Below are 8621 nucleotides of genomic sequence, written 5' to 3' on the forward strand. Positions count from 1 at the left end.
TTGAGGCAGTGCTCTTTAGTACTTGAAGAGGGTCAATACAGTGACTCAGCCCCCAGTAGCTGTGATCTCTGGGACTCCAGCTATTGATAGGATAACCCAGATGAGAATTCTTTTTAATCAATTAATTAATTTATTTTTTGGCTGTGTTTGGTCTTTGTTGCTGCACACGGGTTTTCTCTAGTTGTGGCGAGCAGGGGCTACTCTTCGTTGCAGAGCGTGGGCTTCTCATTGCGGTGGCTTCTCTTGTTGCAGAGCACGGGCTTTAGGCACGCAGCCTCAGTAGTTGTGACACGTGGGCTCTAGAGTGCAGGCTCAGTAGTTGTGGCGCACGGGCTTAGTTGCTCTGCGGCATGTGGGATCTTCCTGGACCAGGGCTTGAACCCATGTCCCCTGCATTAGCAGGCAGATTCTTAACCACAGAGCCAACAGGTAAGCCCCCAGATGAGAATTCTTTGGTGCCTGGAAGACACTTGATTCTGAAACAGTTCTCCTGCAACCAAAGAAGAGCAGAGCCTGCAAGGACATTGCTGCAATGGATGTTTAGAGAGGAACCTTACTGTGATCTCCTTCACCAGCTGTTTTACTCCTGGGTCTTTATGTGCATTGTGTCTTCTCTCTCCAATTAGCATGGCATTATGGAAAGAACACCAGACTGAGTTCTGTAGTGGGTTCAAGTTCTAGTTTAACTGTGTGACTTTGAGCAAAGCTCTGACCCTAATCTCTCAATGGTAGAATGGGCATAATAATTCCTGTCTATAGTTGAGGGCTGTTTATTAGAAGTCATTTAGGGAATGATAAATATTATGAAACAGTGCTTCTCCAACTTTCATATACATGCAAATCACCTAAGGATCTTGTTAAATGGAGATGGTTAAAGAAAAGCCAAACACTAGTTAAAGGCAGTGTAGACAGATTTTACTTGGTAACTCCTGTAGTTAGGGGAGAGCCCTCAGTATAGAACTGAATTCAGGCAGGCTCTGTACAAAGGTGACTGGAATTTTAAAGGGAAAATGAAGAAGTGGGAGGGGAGACAAGCGGGGGCTTGAGCAGAGTCAGAGTAGTGGAAAATTACAGAAAGCAGGTGGGGGGACTGATCGCTGTGATTAGCCTTTGACAAGCATTAGCAGGTTCTCTTTTCTTTATTTTATAAACTAATCGAGAATCCATAATAATTCAAACTACCAAGAGAATACACGAGACAGTCCTTGTAGGAAAGCTGATGGTTCTCAAAATGGATGCACAGTAGAATCACCTGAGGGGGTTTTAAAAAATTCTGATGTCCCGGCCACACACCCGGGCCCATTAAATCAGAATCTCAGGGATGGGACTCAGGCAACAACATTTCTTAAACCTCCTGGGTGATTCCAATATGCAACCAAAGTTGAGAACCATCTTAAAAGAATTTAGCATCAAGTCTAGAAGACCAGCACTCACAACTTAAAGAGAACTTACCCAGAACCAGGCTGCCCCTGGTAATCTCTGATGAGTTTTGGAAAATAGTGTTTGGATGGCAAGGCTCAGGGATGGTATGGACATGGATGTAGAGGGAGCCCGGGCTGGAACTGAACCTTCAAGGTGGAGAAGATTTGGGTAGGTGGCCAGTGTAAAGAGGTCATTTCAGATAGGATCAAGCCCCTGAACCAGAGGAACAGTGAATCGGCATGGGGAAAACAGGTGAGAGGTGGGTCTGTTTTGTTTTCCTGATTCTGTGTTCCTTTCCCCAATACACTGATTTCTCAAAAGCAGTACCCTTTTCATATCAATGAGGAAACAGCAAATCCAAAGGTCCAGAGGTGGGGATGGGATTATGTTCAAGGAACAAAAAGAAAGCGAATGTGGCTACAGCAACATGAGTGAGGAGCAGAGGTAGATGAGACTGTAACAGAAGAACAAGCCTGACTCCTTACTGGATCTATTCCTTTAGTGCTAACTCTTGTGCTCTGTGGCATGTGCTTAGTCATGCTGGCTCTGCACCTTTGTAAAAGAATGTTGCCTATAGTCTGAAGTATACAGGATAGCCCATTCTTAAGGCTTTGACCTTCAAAAAGTTGCAGAATATGACTTCCCTGGTGGCACAGTGGTTAAGAATCCGCCTGCCAATGCAGGGGACACAGGTTCGAGCCCTGGTCCGGGAAGATCCCACGTGCTGCGGAGCAACTAAGCCCGTGCACCACAACTACTGAGCCTGTGCTCTAGAACCCGCGAGCCACAACTACTGAGCCCATGTGCCACAACTACTGAAGCCCGTGCGCCTAGAGCCCATGCTCTGCAACAAGAGAAGCCACTTCAATGAGAAGCCCGCGCAACGCAACGAAGAGTAGCTCCTGCTTACCACAACTAGAGAAAGCCCACGCGCAGCAAAAAAGACCCAATGCAGCCAAAAATTTAAAAAAATTAAGAAAAAAAGTTGCAGAATAAAAAATAGCAATTATCTTGTTGGAAATTTATAGGAACAGTGTAACCAGACCTCTGTGGACAGCTGCAAGAACAAAGGATTCCTGCATCAAGAAGTATGCAACAACCAGCTACCTGCCTCCCCTTTTAGTATAAAAGAAGCCCAAATTCTAATGGGTAAGATGGTTCTTTGGGACACTAGTCCACCATCTTCTTGGTCTGCTGGCTTTCTGAATAAAGTTGCTATTCCTTGCCCCAACAACTCCTCTCTCGACTTAATGGCCTGACATGTGGCGGTGAGCGGTACGATCTTGGACTCAGTAACAAGATCAGAAGGTGGTGAGATGGTAGAAATGCATGCCATGTTCTGGCAGGCCCAGGTAAAACTTGATTTTACTGAGAAAGATGGGAATCCATTGGAGGGTTTTGAGAAGAGGAATGATCTGATTTATATCATCCTGACTGCTTTGAGACAATCAATTATAGGAGATCAACCAGGGAGACCACTTAGGATGCTACTGCAATAATCCAGGCAAAAGATTATGATGGCTGGAACCCAGTGGTAGCAGTGGAGGTGATGAGAAATTGTCAGATATATTTGAAGACAGAGCTAAGGGGATTTCCAAATGAATGGATTTGGGACGTTAAAAAAAGAGGAGTCAAGGATGACTCCAAGGTTTTTGACCTGAACCACTAACTGCACATGAATTTTGCAGTAAAAGAGAGCAGAAAATGATGGTGTAGAAGTAAGGTTTTAACCAGCTATAATAGTTACGATGAATGAACCAGAGGTGTAAGTATCAACTGGGATGCATCAAAGCAATGCTAGGTAAAAACAAGCTCCCAGTGGTATACTCAGTAGGATACAATTTATATAAATTTTTAAGACTGCACAACAGTAACCTTTAAAACTCCATACACAAGGTAGTAAAGTGTAACAACACATATGGAATGATAAACAACGTGCAGCCAGGGTTCCACACCATCTGGCTGCTTCGCACTTTTACAAATTCTATTGCCCAGGCCAGATCCTAGTCCAGTTAAACCAGAATCTCTGGGCATGCATCCAGGATGGATCCAGTATTTTTTTAAAGCTCCCTAGGGGGTTCTAGTATGTAGGCAAGGTGGAAAACCACTGCCTTAAATTGAGAAACAACTGTGATATCTTAGAGAAGTACAAGGAATTTTCCCCTTTTATATCTAAGGCTTGAATAGAGTATCTGTTTTAGAGCTAGGCAAGAGACACCCATGCCCTAATTTCCATGTTGTTCAGCCAGGACACAAGAAGAAACTCTCCCAAGAGGCAGATGAGCCCAGACTGTGGTCTTCTAACATCCAAGGACCTCCTCGGAGAAATGGCTGATTACAAGCTTAGGGCAGAGAATGTACAAGATGAGCCTGGAACATCTTGTCATATCGGTTGTCAAGCAAGCTCCCAAACACTACTGAAGGCCTGGAGAAAGAAAGGACCCAGGATCCACCTTGAAAAGGTTCTTTCTTGCTAAAGATGGGACAATATGAGCATCTTTAGTTAAAATGGACTAAAACACATCAGATATCCATAAGTTCATAATGATCCTTAAAAAATAAAACAATCATTGGATGATACTAAGAAATCAATTCATTTTAAAACCTGGAAAAGAATAAAGAAATAAGCACTTATCCTATCTTTGTTGCTTCACAGTAACCAAAGAGTTGATGAGAGAAGTTTCTCATTACAGAAGTACTTGCTCAGGGCTGGTCCAGCCTAGTTAGAATGGGAGTGGTCGCGGTGTGGCCAGTGGGAGAGGCCAAGTCCCTGGAAATGCCTCTCTGGCTCAGTCCATAGGGCAGCTCCTTACAAGCTTCCTCCTAGCAGATGATGCCTCGAACTACTCTCTACATCCAGCAAGACATTCTGGTTCCATTTCCTACTCCAAATGCTCCCTCAGTACAGACTGAGTCAGTTGAAATCTTGATCCTACCCCTCACTTTATGGGGGAAAACAGAATTCTGGGGAGATGATGTTATAGGACCCGAACTGGTCAGGAGCAGCTTTTTGATGGAGAGAAAAGAGCTCTGAACTAAGCCTCCAGAGCTGGGACACCAATTTGCTAGGAAACCTTGTGCTGGTCTCTTCCTTCTCTAGGCCTATTTCTTCATCTGTGTCATCTATGGGCTATTCTAGATTTGGTAGCTACAAGCCCTGTATAGTTCATATAATTCGTTCATCAGGTCAAACCTATAGCCCAGATCTCTATGCTGTTGTTACAGAACCAGCCCTCCTTGGATCAATGGACTGGACATTCCAGGAAAGCAGGGAATTGTTGATCTTGTTCATCCTGGTTTCCTCAGCACCCAGTATAGAGCCTGTTCCTCAATAAATAATAGACCTTGGATGGCAAAAACAGCCATAAGAAAAGTCAAAAGGCCAATAAACAACGGGGAAAAAACACTTGCAATTCAAACCACAAAAGGATGGTTTTTCAAATACCAGTTCCTACAAATCAATAAAAGGTTAACAGAATTCCAGTTTCCAGTCCCCCCAAGTAAAGAGCTTGGAAGTTAATACTCTATCCTAACAAGTAAAAAACTAGAAAATCAACAACTCTTCTTAGATCTTTAAAAGACATGAGGCAACAGGGAAAACTGCTGGCCCGAAAAGTGGAGAGTCCAACAGGCCAATACAGAGAATTACAACTTACTGAAGCACAAATCCATGTGTAGAAACCTCTGTGGGCACCAATTCTAGGACAGGAATACCTAAACTGTAACTGATGAATTGCTGGAGGCTCAGTGTGGGCAAGTCTTCGAGTCAAAAACTCCAGGGGACTAAGTCATAGGGAGTCCCCACACCTTTGTGAGTTTTATCTCCAGAAACTTGACCAGGTTCTCACAGTAAGTATTGGAGAAAAATCCCCTCATGCTTCTGGTAGGGGGAGGGGAAAAGCAACCATTTTGAACTATGCCAGAGCTATCTAACCAGAGCCTAGCTAGCATGGGGGAAAAGAAATACCCTACTCCAGCAGACTCTAGCCTTCCATGTAGGAGAAGGGAAATCCCTAACTACAGCCCACTCTAGCCAACCTGTCCCACCTATGCGGGGATGGGATACTAAGAAGCACTTGAGAAGTTCACAGTCCAGGTACACAGGCTCAGTAAAAGACTCAGACTTAATCACAGGCCTAATAACACTCCCTCTACCCCACCCCCACATTACTAAATTGCTAAACAGCAATTCCTTTCCCCCAGTATACCATGCCCTGCAATCAAAAAAAGAAAATTACAAAGCATACTAAAAGACAAAAATCATAGTTTGAAGGGACAAAAATGAGCCTCAGAACCAGACTCAGATATGGCAGGGATGACTGGAATTATCGGGAATTTAAAATAACTATGATTACTATGCTAAGGGCTCTTATGGATAAAGTAGACAGCATGAAACAACAGATAGACAATGTAAGCAGAGAGATGGATATTCTAAGAAAGAATAAAAAAGAAAAGCTAGAGATAAAAAACACTGGAACAGAAACAAAGAATGCCTTTGATGAGCTTTCAAATAGACTGGACACAGCTGAGAAAAGAACCTCTGTGCTTGAGGATATCTCAATACAAACTTCCAAAACTGAAGAGCCTCAACCACCAGAAGGCAGACAGCAGAAGCAAGAAGAACTACAATTCTGCGGCCTGCGGAAGGAAAACCACATTCACAGAAAGACAGACAAAATGAAAAGGCAGAGGACTTTGTACCAGATGAAGGAACAAGATAAAACCCCATAAAAACAACTAAATTAAGTGGAGATAGGCAACCTTCCAGAAAAAGAATTCAGAATAATGATAGTGAAGATGATCCAAGACCTCATAAGAAGAAGGGAGGCAAAGATCGAGAAGACGCAGGAAATGTTTAACAAAGACCTAGAAGAATTAAAGAACAAACAGAGATGAACAATACAATAACTGAAATGAAAAATACACTAGAAGGAATCAATAGCAGAATAACTGAGGCAGAAGAACAGATGAGTGACCTGGAAGACAGAATGGTGGAATTCACTGCTGTGGAACAGAATAAAGAAAAAAGAATGAAAAGAAATGAAGACAGCCTAAGAGACCTCTGGGACAACATTAAACCCAACAACATTCGCATTACAGGGGTCCCAGAAGGAGAAGAGAGAGAGAAAGGACCCGAGAAAATATTTGAAGAGATTATAGTCAAAAACTTCCCTAACATTGGAAAGGAAATAGCCACCCAAGTCCAGGAAGTGCAGAGTGTCCCAGACAGGATAAACCCAAGGAGAAACACACCGAGACCCACAGTAATCAAATCGACAAAAATTAAAGACAAAGAAAAATTATTGAAAGCAACGAGGGAAAAATGACAAAAAATATACAAGGGAACTCCCATAAGGTTAATATCTGATTTCTCAGCAGAAACTCTACAAGCCAGAAGAGAGTGGCACGATATATTTAAAGTGATGAAAGGGAAGAACCTACAACCAAGATTACTCTACCCGGCAAGGATCTCATTCATATTTGACAGAGAAATCAAAAGCTTTACAGACAAGCAAAAGCTAAGAGAATTCAGCACCACCAAATCAGCTCTACAACAAATGCTAAATGAACTTCTCTAAGTGGGAAACACAAGAGAAGAAAAGGACCTACCAAAAAAACCCCATAACAATTAAGAAAATGGTAATAGGAACATACATATCGATAATTACCTTAAACGTGAATGGATTAAATTCTCCAACCAAAAGACACAGGCTGGCTGAATGGATACAAAAACAAGACCCATATATATGCTGTCTACAAGAGACCCACTTCAGACCTAGGAACACATACAGACTGAAAGTGAGAGGATGGAAAAAGATATTCCATGCAAATGGAAATCAAAAGAAAGCTGGAGTAGCAATACTCATATCAGATAAAATAGACTTTAAAATAAAGAATGTTACAAGAGACAAGGAAGGACACTACATAATGATCAAGGGATCAATCCAAGAAGAAGACAGAACAACTATAAATATATATGCACCCAACATAGGAGCACCTCAATACATAAGGCAACTGCTAACAGCTATAAAAGAGGAAATCGACAGTAACACAATAATAGTGGGGGACTTTAACACCTCACTTACACCAATGGACAGATCATCCAGACTGAAAATTAATAAGGAAACAAAAGCTTTAAATGACACAACAGACCAGAGAGATTTAATTGATATTGATAGGACATTCCATCCAAAAACAGCAGATTACACGTTCTTCTCAAGTGCACACAGAACATTCTCCAGGATAGATCACATCTTGGGTCACAAGTCAAGCCTCAGTAAATTTAAGAAAATTGAAATCATATCAAGCATCTTTTCTGACCACAATGTTATGAGATTAGAAGCCAATTATGTGGGAAAAAACGTAAAAAATACAAACACATGGAGGCTAAACAATACGTTACTAAATTAACCAAGAGATCACCAAAGAAATCAAAGAGGAAATCAAAAAATTCCTAGAGACAAACTACAACAAAAACACAATGATCCAAAACCTATGGGATTCAGCAAAAGCATTTCTAAGAGGGAAGTTTATAGCAATACAAGCCTACCTCAAGAAACAAGAAAAATCTCAAATAAACAATCTAAACTTACACCTAAAGGAACTAGAGAAAGAAGAACAAATAAAACCCAAAGTTAGTAGAAGGAAAGAAATCATAAAGATCACAGCAGAATTAAATGAAATAGAAACAAAGAAAACAACAGCAAAGATCAATAAAACTAAAAGCTGGTTCTTTGAGAAGATAAACAAAATTGATAAACCTTTAGCCAGACTCATCAAGAAAAAGAGGGAGAGGACTCATATCAATAAAATTAGAAATGAAACAGGAGAAGTTTCAATGGACACCGCAGAAATACAAAGCATCCTAAGAGACTACTACAAGCAACTCTATGCCAATAAAATGGACAACCTGGAAGAAATGGACAAATTCTTAGAAAGGTATAACCTTCCAAGACTGAACCAGGAAGAAACAGAAAATATGAACAGACCAATCACAAGTAAGGAAATATAAACTGTAATTAAAAATCTTCCAACAAACAAAAGTCCAGGACCAGATGGCTTCACAGGTGAATTCTATCAAACATTTAGAGAAGAGCAACACCCATCCTTCTCAAACTCTTCCAAAAAACTGCAGAGGAAGGAACACTCCCAAACTCATTCTATGAGGCCACCATCACCCTGATAACAAAACAAGACAA

Source organism: Orcinus orca, chromosome 14, assembly GCF_937001465.1.
Source record: "Orcinus orca chromosome 14, mOrcOrc1.1, whole genome shotgun sequence".
In the NCBI taxonomy this organism is placed as follows: domain Eukaryota; kingdom Metazoa; phylum Chordata; class Mammalia; order Artiodactyla; family Delphinidae; genus Orcinus; species Orcinus orca.